The sequence below is a fragment of the Rutidosis leptorrhynchoides genome, chromosome 8 (genome assembly GCF_046630445.1).
Source record: "Rutidosis leptorrhynchoides isolate AG116_Rl617_1_P2 chromosome 8, CSIRO_AGI_Rlap_v1, whole genome shotgun sequence".
NCBI classification, from domain to species: domain Eukaryota; kingdom Viridiplantae; phylum Streptophyta; class Magnoliopsida; order Asterales; family Asteraceae; genus Rutidosis; species Rutidosis leptorrhynchoides.
The window spans coordinates 13,075,165-13,092,764 of NC_092340.1; positions in this window are offsets into that span (position 1 = coordinate 13,075,165).

Genomic DNA, 17,600 nt, shown 5'->3' on the forward strand with positions numbered 1-17,600 from the left:
CTCATCTTCTAATCTCATATATAATCACTTTAAACAACGTGAATGTGACGATCGCTCCAAATCCATATGGACGAACACGTCAACATCTGGTCCCATTGCGAGGTATTTGACCTCTATGTGATACATTTTGTAACATTGTATTCGTTTGAAAAGGTATTTCATAAATGAATATATAAATTCCAGGTTTTTAACATCTGATGATTTCTACGTATAGACAATCACCATTTAAATGGTTTACAATAATACATCTGTTGACAATACAGTCAAAATAAGATACATGGTAATGGTTTGGTGAATGCAAGTTTCTTGTATATAGCATGTATGACTCCAAGCACATATCTTGTATCACGTATAAGCAAACAGCGGAAGACTTCTAGAATCCTGAGAATAAACATGCTTCAAGTGTCAACACAAAGGTTGGTGAGTTCATAGTTTTAATATTACACATAATCCGTATATCAATGTGGATTACAAAAGTTCAGTTGTTTTATTCAAAACGTTTATCAATAGGTTTTACATAAAAGGTGGATCACAAGATTTCAGTTGTTTCATCCGAAACGTTTATCAATCGGTTCTACAAAATTGAGCACCCTGGTAACTAAACTTTAACGTTTATATAATTTGTACCCTTTGTATAATCATCTTAATAATACACGCAAACCAACGTGTACGCTTCTCAAATAGCATACGTCCGTTAAAAGGCTAGTGCTCTAGCTCGGACGGGGATATCAAGCCCTATGGATCCATATACAACTACTCGCGCCCACCAGTTCTTATAACCGGCAGTTACTAGTTACCAAAGCTAAGGGATTTTCGGTTCAAACTCGGTGTAGAATTTAGTATGTACTTGTATCCATTGCGTTTAAAATAAAGTGCATGTATTCTCAGCCCAAAAATATAGATTGCAAAAGCAATTAAAAAGGGAGCAAATGAAACTCACGCATATAAATATTGTATATCGGTTAATAAAGCATTTGCATGTATTCTCAGCCCAAAAATGTAGAGAGTAAAAGGGATCTTATGAAACTCACTGTTTAATATTGATATACAATATTGTAGGAAAGCATGTAGACGCATCGGAGATAATAAACACGAGGTTTGATTCACAAAAATACCCCCGAACATTACCCATAACCTCCTTGGCAATAACCCATATTTTCCTTAGCTCTAGCTCGCTCGGAAACTCGTTTTGAAAATTACTTGGACAGTACTCCGTCGTAATATTTTATGTACATTATTATTTTTGTATTGCAAAAATAATAATACTAATAATAAGATTAATAAGATTAATAATAATCTTAATAGTAATAATAATAATAATAATAATAATAAGAATAATAATAAATATTATACGGAGTAATATATATTTGTGTATGTGTGTTTTGATTTTTTCATTCGAGCAAAACACCTGAATTTATAGTACCTGGCCTGGAATCTGGAGTCATGCGACTCGCATGGAAATGGCCTTATGGCCATGCGACTCGCATGAGGACCAGGGACAGCTCACATTGTTTTGGCTCCTAGCTTGTCGACATAATATAAAATAAATATAAATATATAAATAATTAATATAATTATTTATATATTATATTTTATTCTTGTGCATAGTAGACTAGATATTTTTGTTCCGATAAGTCGTACGTCATCACTCGACTTATGTCCCGGTTCCGGTTTCTCGAACGCATTTTCGTACGCTTAGAAAACTTGCATTTTACATTTCGTGACACGTACCTTTGTCAAAATATAGCCTTAAATTATCCCTTAATTATATCACTCAAAGTGTATCTTAAACTTTCGAGTGTTTTGGTCATTTACTTCTATAAATCATCGTCTCGCTATTTGTTAAAACACATTTTTATAATAGTGTTTTACTGTAGCAAAGTTACTGTAGCAAAGTCAATTTCACTATAGCAAATAGTGATTTTCGAAAACACTGTAGCATTTTGAGTAATGTGGCAATTTGAAAACACTGTAGCAAATTAGTGTTTAACTGGTTCATCTTAAACGCTTTAGTTAACTTATCTAAATATCAATTGAATCAATAAACGAATGTTACTATCGTTTATTATATATATGTATATATCTTTTTAATATACATAAATCAGTTTTTAAATACACATTGGACGTTATTTATAAATAAATTTTAATAATAAATATTTCAACTTATCATATACATTCAAATAGATATTTAAACCAATAAGTTTAATGTACGGTATCAAACAATTAATACATTGTTACCTTTTCATGTTATAGTATATATGTATCTTTTTACATATAATTGTTCGCGAATCGTCGAAAACAACCGAAGGGTATTTAAATATATAAAAGTAATTCAAAAATTTTGAGATTCAGTTTTACAGACTTTGCTTATCGTGTCGGAAATATTAATCATACAAAGATTAAGTTTAAATTTAGTCGAAATTTCTGGGTCATCACAGTGAATCATCAAGAAACCTCATCAAACAATTCGACAAACATAATGCTAACACACCACCATCCCTAAAACCGATCGATAAGGATCGAATCACTTCATACTTGTTCTACAACTTTCCTGATAATTGGACATCAGTGGATTTATGGGCCATTTTCAAAAGATATGGGAACATTCATGAGGTTTACATTCCTAAAAAAACCCTTAAAAATGGCAAAAGATTCGGTTTCGTCAGATTCATCGATGTTCCTGAGTATCACAAGGAATCATTGGCTAGAAGACTTAATTTGGTTGTTGCTGGGGACTTTTTACTTAAGGTTTATAAAGCCTGGGATAAGAAACCAAACGACACCTCTAATCCTACTTATCATCCTTCACCTAAACCTGTCAACACTCGATACCCTAAACCTAACTTGTCCAAAATGGTTGACGAACGCAGCTTTATGGAGGCAACCACGAACAAGAAACCTAGCGACATCAACACTCCTTCGATCAAGGTAAACCCTAATGAATCATTACTATATTTACTTGGTCACGCAGTCATTGGTAAGGTTAAGGACCTTGAATACCTTGAATATTTTCATGAGATTTGCCAAAGCGAAAACTTAGATGGTTTCACGATCAAATATCTCGGCGGGCACGATATTATGCTGGTATACGATGATAAACGACCAGCCCTCGATATGCTTAGTAACCAAAATCACCCTCTCTGGAACTGGCTCGATGACATCAATCCATGGGACCCTGATGAATATTCCACTTCCGGTCGACTAGCATACATTAACATCTTTGGGGTTCCGATTACATGTTGGTTAGAATCAACCTTTCGTGATATTGCAAACAATTGGGGTCAGGTTATTGAAACAATTAATTGTTCTATCTCCAACGAAGATAACCAAGACCTTTCTCATGGTTCGGTGATCATAAAGACCAATGATTTTAAACCTATCGATACACAAGCCATTATCAATCATGACGAATCAAAACAAACGTTGGTTTATGTCAAGGAAGTTCAAAACTTTTCAATGTTTAATTATCATGATGTCACACCCTCTGAATATACTTCGAACGATGAATCAGATAACGATGAACCGGTTTCGGACGAAGAATCTAACATGGATGATGATGACTCGATTGAAGGTAACCCCCTAACGATCATTCGCAAAAAAACCATGACACTTTAAACTCCGGTAACATCTCCGATCATAATTCGGTCAATAATTCATAGGAAAACTCTTCGGCTCCCCACTCTACCAAACGTATGGAAACCAAAAGTTTTTGAAATTAATGATGATCATAATTGCAGCAACGGCTCGGTACAAGCGGATAATGATAGCAATAACGGCTACTGTTTAAATGAGGATATCCCAGAAACACCAATTCCCGATCCCTCTCCCCTTCCCAATGCACAAACGTCTACTGATGTGGTAGCGGAGTGTATATATAATAGCTTTATATTTTAGCAGAAAATACTATTAAATACGATACAATTTTACACAAGATATTTATTTATTTATAGAATGGATATACTTAAACCTTGCTACAACACTTATAGGCAGTGCACCTAATCGTACAGTAGTGTAGTTTTTAGTAAGTCCGGTTCGTTCCACAGGGAAAATCTTTAAACAAAGCTTAACGCTATATTAGTTTACTTTTATAAAAATACAAATATATATAAGTAATATTATTATTATAAAGGGGGGTTTTTACCGTTTAATGACCGGTTTGTCGATTTTAAAACTTTAGTCGCAGTTAAAATCAAATGTAAAATATTAAAAATAAATACAAGACTTAAATTAAAGCGTAAAGTAAATAACGATAATGAAATTGCGAATAATAAAAGTGCGATAAAATAAACTTGCGATAATTAAAAAGTACGATAATTAAAAGTGCAATTAAATACAATAACAATAAAAATGCGATAATTAGAAGTGCAATTAAATATAAAATAAAGGAAATTAAATATGAAATAAAAGAATTATGCTTATTTAAACTTCCGTAACCATGATGTTTGACGTGTTGATTTTAGTTTTATGCCCATGGGTTAATTGTCCTTTGTCCTGGATTATTTAATATGTCCGTCTGGTTTTTGTCCATAACAGTCCATCAGTCATAAATATAAAGTGCGAGTGTCCTCGTCAAATTATCCTTATATCCGAAGTTAAATATTCCAACTAATTGAGGACTTAAACTATAACAAGATTTTAATACTTTGTTTAATAATTACACCAGGATGTCGACTGAGTATAACCCAAGGTTTTAATATTTTGTTATCAATTATGCCAAGTGTCCTTTTACATAATTTCACCCCTGTTTTAATTATTCTAGTGGCTATTAATCCATTCCCGTGTCCGGTTAAATGAACGATTATTCGTACATATAAATACCCCGCCCATCGTGTCCGATTGAGTGTATATGGTAATTTATAGGGACGCCCAATTGTAAATCTTTATATTAACATTAACAAACTATCATTTAGTTAAACAAATATAAAGCCCATTAATAGCCCATAGTCTAATTTCCACAAGTGTCGTTCTTTTTTCCAAACCCCAATTATGGTACAAAGCCCAATTACCCAATTTCAATAATTAGCCCAACATCATGATTACTTCGTTTTAAATAAGCATAATAATAACTTAGCTACGAGACATTAAATTAAAAAGGTTGAACATAACTTACAATGATTAAAAATAGCGTAGCGTTACACGGACAGAATTTCGACTTACACCCTTACAACATTCGCTAACATACCCTTATTATTAGGATTAAAATTAAAATTAAAATTAAAATATAAATATAAATATTTACGTATAGATATAGAGAGGATGGATATATATGTTTTTGCGTTCACCAAACTGCGAATTTATAGGAGATGTGGCCTGACTTTTCATGCCATGCGATCGCATGGACTTTCTTCTTCCTGGCCATGCGATCGCATGGCCAGCTGGGAGAGCTCACATGTTGCTTGTTTCCTTGTGCCGACGTTTTATAAATATAATATAATATATATATTAATTTTAAGAATTAATTATATATTATATTATATTCATATGCATAGTTGACTTGTAATTTTTAGTCCGTTGCGTCGAGCGTTGAGAGTTGACTCTGGTCCCGGTTCTGGATTTTCGAACGTCCTTGCGTACAATTTTATATTTTGTACTTTGCGTTTTGAATCTTGTACTCTTGTAATTTCGAGACGTTTCTTATCAATAATTGGAACCTATTTGATTGTATTTTGTACTTTTGAGCTTTTTGGTCGTTTGCGTCTTCAATTCGTCGAATCTGTCTTTTGTCTTCACCTTTTATTATTTAAACGAATATCACTTTTAAATAGAACAATAGCAACTAAAAGCTTGTCTTTCTTGAGGAATAATGCTATGAAATATATGTTCGTTTTTAGCATTATCAAATATTCCCACACTTAAACGTTGCTTGTCCTCAAGCAATATCGTCTTGAAATACTAGAATCACTTCTTTATTCTTCACACTTTGTACATCAGTGATTTCTATACGGCGGTATAAACAATGGTAGTAACGATATGGTTTACAGTCCCACGTGACTATAAAAATTTAGATCCATTAAGGAAATTAGATCTTTATGAAAACATTTGATCTTTTGAAAATTAAATCTAGTTTTTACCCTAGATAAGTTTTCCGGAATAACCCTTCACCGGTGTTTGCAAAATATTTTTGTGGGTTTGGTAGGTTTCAGATTTGAAAATTTTAGCTCAAAACTTATGGTTTTTTGTCACCCATTTGCTAACCTTGTATTTGGAAAGCAACACGTCCAGTTTACTTGTCCCGTATATTACCTTTCGGTAAACTACCGTTCGGTTGTAAAGGAAAGCGTTGAACAAGCAACTGTTAAGGCAATGTCCCCTGACATGCTTTTAATTATGGTCTATAACGTGTCAGACGTAATTACTATCCTTGGTAGGAGCAATAGTAAAGCTCATCCTTATAATTTTTTGGTCTGGCACAAGGTCCTGTCTTTGACCACTATGCAACCACCGTTCTTACGGTTGACACCCGATTTAGTTCAGGTGACCTAATGAATTCCAGGTGAATTTCTAGGATTTTACGTTCAATGGTAATGAACGCATTGAAAATAGGGTTTTCAGAAAACAAATCGGTTTTATGTTTGATCAAAATATTTTCTCATTCAAGCTCGAGTTTAGATATCATTGAATTCCATGAGTTTGAATTCTCAATCTTTAAGGTCAATCTCTAGGATTGAGTAATATCAGGCTTTAAAAGCTGATTTTTAATCTTTAAGGAGATTATCCTTTCTGGGGATCTGATTCATTAGTCTTATCAAGCTAATTTGCATGGTGCCCCCCATTGTACGAGATAAATCCTTCTCATGGTTAGGATAAATCTGACCACTTGGCGACCTTGTTTAATGCTGATGTCCGTGGATTTCCTGCTGATTTTAGTGATGACTTTTCTAGATTTTTCATCAACCTACAGCTGGTCAGGACGACAACTTCTTGACCTAAATCAAGAAGCGCGTGTCTTTTTCGGAAGACTTTACTTCCTTTTAATGATGGAATTGATTCATCGTGTAGATCCATCTCTTCTTTTCTTTCATCGGGTAAAATAGTTTAGTTTAGTCCAAAGCAAAAGTATTTTCAGTTATTTGTTACAGAAATATGTGACATATGTTTAAGATAACTTGGTAATTTTTCCCACACTTGGCTTTTATTTTCCTTTTTATTGTTCTCTATTCCATTTTAAATGAATTTTAACATTTTGGTTTGTTTCTCAATTTATGTCCTTTCTGAGGTAACAATAATTTCGGTGTTAAAACCTAGTTTTATCGTTCATAAAATTGTATAAACATGATTTTGAGTTCATTTAATTGAAAATTTTGAAATTTTTTTACTAGAATTGGGTAGTCAGTATATAATGAAATGTCCCGTTCTTATTGATTAAAAACGTTCCATATTAATTGATTTTGTTGCGAGGTTTTGACCTCTATATGAGACGTTTTTCAAAGACTGCATTCATTTTAAAACAAACCATAACCTTTATTTCATCAATAAAGGTTTAAAAAGCTTTACGTAGATTATCAAATAATGATAATCTAAAATATTCTGTTTACACACGACCATTACATAATGGTTTACAATACAAATATGTTACAACAAAATAAGTTTCTTGAATGCAGTTTTTACACAATATCATACAAGCATGGACTCCAAATCTTGTCCTTATTTAAGTATGCGACAGCGGAAGCTCTTAATAATCACCTGAGAATAAACATGCTTAAAACGTCAACAAAAATGTTGGTGAGTTATAGGTTTAACCTATATATATCAAATCGTAACAATAGACCACAAGATTTCATATTTCAATACACATCCCATACATAGAGATAAAAATCATTCATATGGTGAACACCTGGTAACCGACATTAACAAGATGCATATATAAGAATATCCCCATCATTCTGGGACACCCTTCGGATATGATATAAATTTCGAAGTACTAAAGCATCCGGTACTTTGGATGGGGTTTGTTAGGCCCAATAGATCTATCTTTAGGATTCGCGTCAATTAGGGTGTCTGTTCCCTAATTCTTAGATTACCAAACTTAATAAAAAGGGGCATATTCGATTTCGATAATTCAACCATAGAATGTAGTTTCACGTACTTGTGTCTATTTTGTAAATCATTTATAAAACTTGCATGTATTCTCATCCCAAAAATATTAGATTTTAAAAGTGGGACTATAACTCACTTTCACAGATTTTTACTTCGTCGGGAAGTAAGACTTGGCCACTGGTTGATTCACGAACCTATAACAATATATACATATATATCAAAGTATGTTCAAAATATATTTACAACACTTTTAATATATTTTGATGTTTTAAGTTTATTGAGTCAGCTGTCCTCGTTAGTAACCTACAACTAGTTGTCCACAGTTAGATGTACAGAAATAAATCGATAAATATTATCTTGAATCAATCCACGACCCAGTGTATACATATCTCAGTATTGATCACAACTCAAACTATATATATTTTGGAATCAACCTCAACCCTGTATAGCTAACTCCAACATTCACATATAGAGTGTCTATGGTTGTTCCGAAATATATATAGATGTGTCGACATGATAGGTCGAAACATTGTATACGTGTCTATGGTATCTCAAGATTACATAATATACAACACAAGTTGATTAAGTTATGGTTGGAATAGATTAGTTACCAATTTTCACGTAGCTAAAATGAGAAAAATTATCCAATCTTGTTTTACCCATAACTTCTTCATTTTAAATCCGTTTTGAGTGAATCAAATTGCTATGGTTTCATATTGAACTCTATTTTATGAATCTAAACAGAAAAAGTATAGGTTTATAGTCGGAAAAATAAGTTACAAGTCATTTTTGTAAAGGTAGTCATTTCAGTCGAAAGAACGACGTCTAGATGACCATGTTAGAAAACATACTTCCACTTTGAGTTTAACCATAATTTTTGGGTATAGTTTCATGTTCATAATAAAAATCATTTTCTCAGAATAACAACTTTTAAATCAAAGTTTATCATAGTTTTTAATTAACTAACCCAAAACAGCCCGCGGTGTTACTACGACGGCGTAAATCCGGTTTTACGGTGTTTTTCGTGTTTCCAGGTTTTAAATCATTAAGTTAGCATATCATATAGATATAGAACATGTGTTTAGTTGATTTTAAAAGTCAAGTTAGAAGGATTAACTTTTGTTTGCGAACAAGTTTAGAATTAACTAAACTTTGTTCTAGTGATTACAAGTTTAAACCTTCGAATAAGATAGCTTTATATGTATGAATCGAATGATGTTATGAACATCATTACTACCTTAAGTTCCTTGGATAAACCTACGGGAAAAGAGAAAAATGGATCTAGCTTCAACGGATCCTTGGATGGCTCGAAGTTCTTGAAGCAGAATCATGACACGAAAACAAGTTCAAGTAAGATCATCACTTGAAATAAGATTGTTATAGTTATAGAAATTGAACCAAAGTTTGAATATGATTATTACCTTGTATTAGAATGATAACCTACTGTAAGAAACAAAGATTTCTTGAGGTTGGATGATCACCTTACAAGATTGAAAGTGAGCTAGCAAACTTGAAAGTATTCTTGATTTTATGTAACTAGAACTTGTAAAATATATGAAGAACACTTAGAACTTGAAGATAGAACTTGAGAGAGATCAATTAGATGAATAAAATTGAAGAATGAAAGTGTTTGTAGGTGTTTTTGGTCGTTGGTGTATGGATTAGATATAAAGGATATGTAATTTTGTTTTCATGTAAATAAGTCATGAATGATTACTCATATTTTTGTAATTTTATGAGATATTTTATGCTAGTTGCCAAATGATGGTTCCCACATGTGTTAGGTGACTCACATGGGCTGCTAAGAGCTGATCATTGGAGTGTATATACCAATAGTACATACATCTAAAAGCTGTGTATTGTACGAGTACGAATACGGGTGCATACGAGTAGAATTGTTGATGAAACTGAACGAGGATGTAATTGTAAGCATTTTTGTTAAGTAGAAGTATTTTGATAAGTGTATTGAAGTCTTTCAAAAGTGTATAAATACATATTAAAACACTACATGTATATACATTTTAACTGAGTCGTTAAGTCATCGTTAGTCGTTACATGTAAGTGTTGTTTTGAAACCTTTAGGTTAACGATCTTGTTAAATGTTGTTAACCCAATGTTTATAATATCAAATGAGATTTTAAATTATTATATTATCATGATATTATCATGTATGAATATCTCTTAATATGATATATATCCATTAAATGTCTTTACAACGATAATCGTTACATATATGTCTCGTTTAAAAATCATTAAGTTAGTAGTCTTGTTTTTACATATGTAGTTCATTGTTAATATACTTAATGATATGTTTACTTATCATAGTATCATGTTAAATATATATATATATATATCCATATATATGTCATCATATAGTTTTTACAAGTTTTAACATTCGTGAATCACCAGTCAACTTGAGTGGTCAATTGTCTATATGAAACATATTTCAATTAATCAAGTCTTAACAAGTTTGATTGCTTAACATGTTGGAAACATTTAATCATGTAAATATCAATCTCAATTAATATATATAAACATGGAAAAGTTCGGGTCACTACAGTACCTACCCGTTAAATAAATTTCGTCCCGAAATTTTAAGCTGTTGAAGGTGTTGACGAATCTTCTGGAAATAGATGCGGGTATTTCTTCTTCATTTGATCTTCACGCTCCCAGGTGAACTCGGGTCCTCTACGAGCATTCCATCGAACCTTAACAATTGGTATCTTGTTTTGCTTAAGTCTTTTAACCTCACGATCCATTATTTCGACGGGTTCTTCGATGAATTGAAGTTTTTCGTTGATTTGGATTTCATCTAACGGAATAGTGAGATCTTCTTTAGCAAAACATTTCTTCAAATTCGAGACGTGGAAAGTGTTATGTACAGCCACGAGTTGTTGAGGTAACTCAAGTCGGTAAGCTACTGGTCCGACACGATCAATAATCTTGAATGGTCCAATATACCTTGGATTTAATTTCCCTCGTTTACCAAATCGAACAACGCCTTTCCAAGGTGCAACTTTAAGCATGACCATCTCTCCAATTTCAAATTCTATATCTTTTCTTTTAATGTCAGCGTAGCTCTTTTGTCGACTTTGGGCGGTTTTCAACCGTTGTTGAATTTGGATGATCTTCTCGGTAGTTTCTTGTATAATCTCCGGACCCGTAATCTGTCTATCCCCCACTTCACTCCAACAAATCGGAGACCTGCACTTTCTACCATAAAGTGCTTCAAACGGCGCCATCTCAATGCTTAAATGGTAGCTGTTGTTGTAGGAAAATTCTGCTAACGGTAGATGTCGATCCCAACTGTTTCCGAAATCAATAACACATGCTCGTAGCATGTCTTCAAGTGTTTGTATCGTCCTTTCACTTTGCCCATCAGTTTGTGGATGATAAGCAGTACTCATGTCTAGACGAGTTCCTAATGCTTGCTGTAATGTCTGCCAGAATCTTGAAATAAATCTGCCATCCCTATCAGAGATAATAGAGATTGGTATTCCATGTCTGGAGATGACTTCCTTCAAATACAGTCGTGCTAACTTCTCCATCTTGTCATCTTCTCTTATTGGCAGGAAGTGTGCTGATTTGGTGAGACGATCAACTATTACCCAAATAGTATCAAAACCACTTGCAGTCCTTGGCAATTTAGTGATGAAATTGATGTGGTAGCGGAGTGGTATATAATACTATTAAATTTTACAACGAAACACTATTAAATACGATACAATTTTACACAAGATATTTATTTATTTATAGAATGGATATACTTAAACCTTGCTACAACACTTATAGGCAGTGTACCTAATCGTACAGTAGTGTAGTTTTTAGTAAGTCCGGTTCGTTCCACAGGGAATCTTTTTTAAACAAAGCTCAACGCTATATTAGTTTACTTTTATAAAAATACAAATATATATATAAGTAATATTATTATTATAAAGGGGGGTTTTTACCGTTTAATGACCGGTTTGTCGATTTTAAAACTTTAGTCGCAGTTAAAACCAAATGTAAAATATTAAAAATAAATACAAGACTTAAATTAAAGCATGAAGTAAATAACGATAAATGAAATTGCGAATAATAAAAGTGCGATAAAATAAACTTGCGATAATTAAAAAGTACGATAATTAAAAGTGCGATTAAATACAATAACAATAAAAATGCGATAATTAGAAGTGCAATTAAATATAAAATAAAGGAAATTAAATATGAAATAAAAGAATTATGCTTATTTAAACTTCCGTAATCATGATGTTTGACGTGTTGATTTTAGTTTTATGCCCATGGGTTAATTGTCCTTTGTCCTGGATTATTTAATATGTCCGTCTGGTTTTTGTCCATAACAGTCCATCAGTCATAAATATAAAGTGCGAGTGTCCTAGTCAAATTATCCTTATACCCGAAGTTAAATATTCCAACTAATTGGGGACTTAAACTGTAACAAGATTTTAATACTTTGTTTAATAATTACACCAGGATGTCGACTGAGTGTAACCCAAGGTTTTAATATTTTGTTATCAATTATACCAAGTGTCCTTTGTACATAATTTCACCCCTGTTTTAATTATTCTAGTGGCTATTAATCCATTCCCGTGTCCGGTTAAATGAACGATTATTCGTACATATAAATACCCCGCCCATCGTGTCCGATTGAGTGTATATGGTAATTTATAGGGACGCCCAATTGTAAATCTTTATATTAACATTAACAAACTATCATTTAGTTAAACAAATATAAAGCCCATTAATAGCTCATAGTCTAATTTCCACAAGTGTCGTTCTTTTGTCCAAACCCCAATTATGGTACAAAGCCCAATTACCCAATTTTAGTAATTAGCCCAACATCATGATTACTTCGTTTTAAATAAGCATAATAATAACTTAGCTACGAGACATTAATATAAAAAGGTTGAACATAACTTACAATGATTAAAAATAGCGTAGCGTTACACGGACAGAATTTCGACTTACACCCTTACAACATTTGCTAACATACCCTTATTATTAGAATTATAATTAAAATTAAAATATAAATTATAAATATATATATATATTTTACGTATGAGGAGAAGAAGAAAAAGTTGATGATTTGCGATCAGAATTCGGTTGCTTTTATAGGAAAAGTCGACTTTTGGGGCTCCGCGACTCGCGGCATTTTTGCCTTCAAACTCCGCGAGTCGCGGAGAATGAAATTACAGCTCAGTCCCTTTGGAGTCTTTCTTGCCGACGGTTTTTATTATTTATTATAATATATAAATAATTATAAGAATTATTTAAATATTATATTATATTTATGTGCATAGTTGACTTGTAATTTTTAGTCCGTTGCGTCGAGCGTTGAGAGTTGACTCTGGTCCCGGTTCCGGATTTTCGAACGTCCTTGCGTACAATTTTATATTTTGTACTTTGCGTTTTGAATCTTGTACTCTTGTAATTTCGAGACGTTTCTTATCAATAATTGGAACCTCTTTGATTGTCTTTTGTACTTTTGAGCTTTTTGGTTGTTTGCGTCTTCAATTCGTCGAATCTGTCTTTTGTCTTCACCTTTTATTATTTAAACGAATATCACTTGTAAATAGAACAATTGCAACTAAAAGCTTGTCTTTCTTGAGGAATAATGCTATGAAATATATGTTCGTTTTTAGCATTATCAAATATTCCCACACTTAAGCGTTGCTTGTCCTCAAGCAATATCGTCTTGAAATACTAGAATCACTTCTTTATTCTTCACACTTTGTATATCAGTGATTTCTATATGGCGGTATAAACAATGGTAGTAACGATATGGTTTACAGTCCCACATGACTATAAAAATTTAGATCCATTAAGGAAATTGGATCTTTATGAAAACATTTGATCTTTTGAAAATTAAATCTAGTTTTTACCCTAGATAAGTTTTCCGGGATAATCCTTTACCGGTGTTTGCAAAATATTTTTGTGGGTTTGGTGGGTTTCAGATTTGAAAATTTTAGCTCAAAACTTGCGGTTTTGTGTCACCCACTTGCTAACCTTGTATTTGGAAAGCAACACGTCCAGTTTACTTATCCCATATATTACCTTTCGGTAAACTACCGTCCGGTTATAAAGGAAAGCGTTGAACAAGCAACTGTTAAGGCAATGTCCCCTGACATGCTTTTAATTATGGTCTATAACGTGTCGGACGCAATTACTATCCTTGGTAGGAGCAATAGTAAAGTTCACCCTTATGATTTTTCGGTATGGCACAAGGTCCTGTCTTTGACCACTATGCAACCACCGTTCTTACGGTTGACACCCGATTTAGTTCAGGTGACCTAATGAATTCCAGGTGAATTCCTAGGATTTTACGTTCAATGGTAATGAACGCATTGAAAATGGGTTTTCAGAAAACAAATCGGTTTATAATTTTGATCAAAATATTTTCTCGTTTAAGCTCGAGTTTAGATATCATTGAATTCCATGAGTTTGAATTCTCAATCTTTAAGGTCAATCTCTAGGATTGAGTATTATCAGTCTTAAAAGCTGATTTTTAATCTTTAAGGAGATTATCCTTTCTGGGGATCTGATTCATTAGTCTTATCCAGCTAATTTGCATGGTGCCCCCCCATTGTACGAGATAAATCCTTCTCATGGTTAGGATAAATCTGACCACTTGGCGACCCTGTTTGATGCTGAGGTCCGTGGATTTCCTGCTGATTTTAGTGATGACTTTTCTGGATTTTTCGTCAACCTACAGCTGGCCTGGACGACAACTTCATGACCTAGATCAAGAAGCGCGTTTCTTTTTCGGAAGACTTTACTTCCTTTTAATGATGGAATTGATTCATCGTGTAGATCCATCTTTTCTTTTCTTTCATTTGGTAAAACAGTTTAGTTTAGTCCAAAGCAAAAGTATTTTCAGTTATTTGTTACAGATATATGTGACATATGTTTAAGATAACTTGGTAAATTTTCCCACACTTGGCTTTTATTTTCCTTTTTATCGTCCTCTATTCCATTTTAAATGAATTTTAACATTTTAGTTTGTTTCTCAATTTATGTCCTTTCCGAGGTAACAATAATTTCGGTGTTAAAACCTAGTTTTATCGTTCATAAATATGTATAAACATGATTTTGAATTCATTTAATTGAAAATTTTGAAAAATTTTACTAGAATTGGGTAGTCAGTATATAAGACTAGGGCTATTCTTTATTATCAGAGAGCACTAGATTCTAATACAACTACTGCTTTACTAGTATTTTTAATGGTAACCAAGTGTTTAAGATAAAAAATTTAAAATCCGAAAGAATTTAACCCCTTCCCACACTTAAGATCTTGCAATGCCCTCATTTGCAAGAAATCAGTAACAATTTAAATTATTGAGGGTGATTTGTGTGAAAATGATTAAATTTTTACCAAAGTTTCCAAATATATTGGCGTTTGTTTGCTGAATGATAAATGGTGCACATCATTTGTTCATTCCGTCTTGTTGTTATTTCACATATATTTTGCATCTTGTCGTCAAAATTAGTTGCTTTTGCTGAACTTAATGCCAGTCTTTGAAAATGCGTTGTTTTACCCTGTTGTGTACATAAGATAAACTGCAAACATATATACATATTTTTGAAGTTTGGTATATTACCCCACATTCAAAAATTATTAAAATCTAAGAATAAAAGTTAGATAATTATAAAAATGATTACAATATTAACAAAAGCATTAAACGTATCAATAATTACAAATTACAAAAAAAAAAAAAAAAAACTAAGTATACTAGGGATGATACTGGTACCAATAGGGGTTCCAGACATAACCATAGGTGCTATAGAATGCTTCGGCAGGGTTATACGTAGGATATGGTGGCTGCATCTCTATAGACCAAGGAGGGAAGATGGGTTTCGGTGTAGGAATATAGTTTCTACCTATATGTTGGCAATGAGCTATGATTTGGTTCTGATGAACTTGCCAATCTTCAAATGCTCTCTGTCTAGCATTTTCGTATTCCTGAGAAGCTATAAACCTTTGCATTTCTTGCATCTCATTCCCCCCTCCTACATTACCTTGCTGTTGGTTTCTCTCCACCTGTGGATGTCTACCATGGTATTGTACTACGGCGTTATTTCGCCTCTTCAAAACTTTCGCACCATGGTATACATTTAAACCTATAGTATCGCGGGGTTCCGGTTCTTCTACTAATAATCCCCCCCGACTTATATCCACACCGAGATATTCACCAATCAAAGTAATAAAAATACCACCTCCTATTATGCTATGCGGTCGCATCCCCCGAACCATAGCTGATAAATAATAACCCACACAATATGGTATACTTACAGCGCTTTGTGGGTCTCGAATACACATATGGTAAAACAAATCTTGTTCATTTACCTTTTCCTTGTTTTTACCCCTTTGTGTAATCGAATTAGCTAAAAACCTATGAATCACTCTTAATTCGGCTCTATCTATATCCAAATAAGAGTAATTTCCCCCTTTGAAATGGTGATGGCTTGTCATTTGACTCCACACACCATGTGTATCAAAATTTTCATCTATCTTTCTACCGTTTAGTATCAATCCTCTACAATCGGCAGATGCTAACTCCTCAGGCGTATATATACGTAAAGCCTGAGCCATGTCTAGTAAAGACATGTGGCGCATCGAACCGCCTAACAAAAATCTAATAAAAGAACGATCGGTTAAACTAGCTACCCGATCATTCAACTCTATACTACACAAAAATTCTTCACACCATACTTTATATACAGGTCTACGAATGGTGAATAAACGTACCCAGTCATTAAAAGAAGAATTACCATACCTCTGTACAAGTAATTCCCTAATTGGCCCGGCCAATTCTACAGCTTCTAAGGGTCCCCATTCTATGACCCTCGGTACCTCAACAACCTTAGAATGAAGAGTATGCAAACCCCTTTGATATTTTGGATAATCTATCCAAAGTCTGTCAAATCTCAGGTTCGGGTGCAACACTTCCAAGTGCATATCAGAAAAGGTCATGACTGGATGAGGTATATCCTGCTTGTAGTAGTTATCCACCTCCTGTTGTTCCACATTCTCAGCAGGAGCATTGCGGGCTTGGGATGAAGATTCACCCCTTTCAGTCTGCAAAACACATCAAACACAATTTTTGTGCATCCAAATATGCATTAGTGTCAGCAAAATCATCAATCAAAATAATTACAATGACATGATCAATTTATATCAAACTTAAGCTCATTTTCATATTTTTATCAAATCTACACTTTTTCAAATAAGCATATACGAAAATGTTCGCCAAGTTCATAAGCATTCAACTCAAATAACATGTCAAAATAATCATTACTAGTAATTAAACAAGTTTCAAATGGCATTGTCTTTCAAAAATCAAGTTCATGAATTTTAGACTTGAAAAAGTCCACTTTAATTCTCAAAATCATATTTAGGCTCAAAGTTTGGATCATTTAACTACCTAAACATGTTACACTACTTATTTTAGCAACAATTCATGACAAAAATCGGCCATAACCTGTTTATATCAAAAAGCCCCAAATTTGCTCAAGAACACAAACCCTAGATTACTCAAAATTTGAAGTTTAAAGCTTCTAATCAT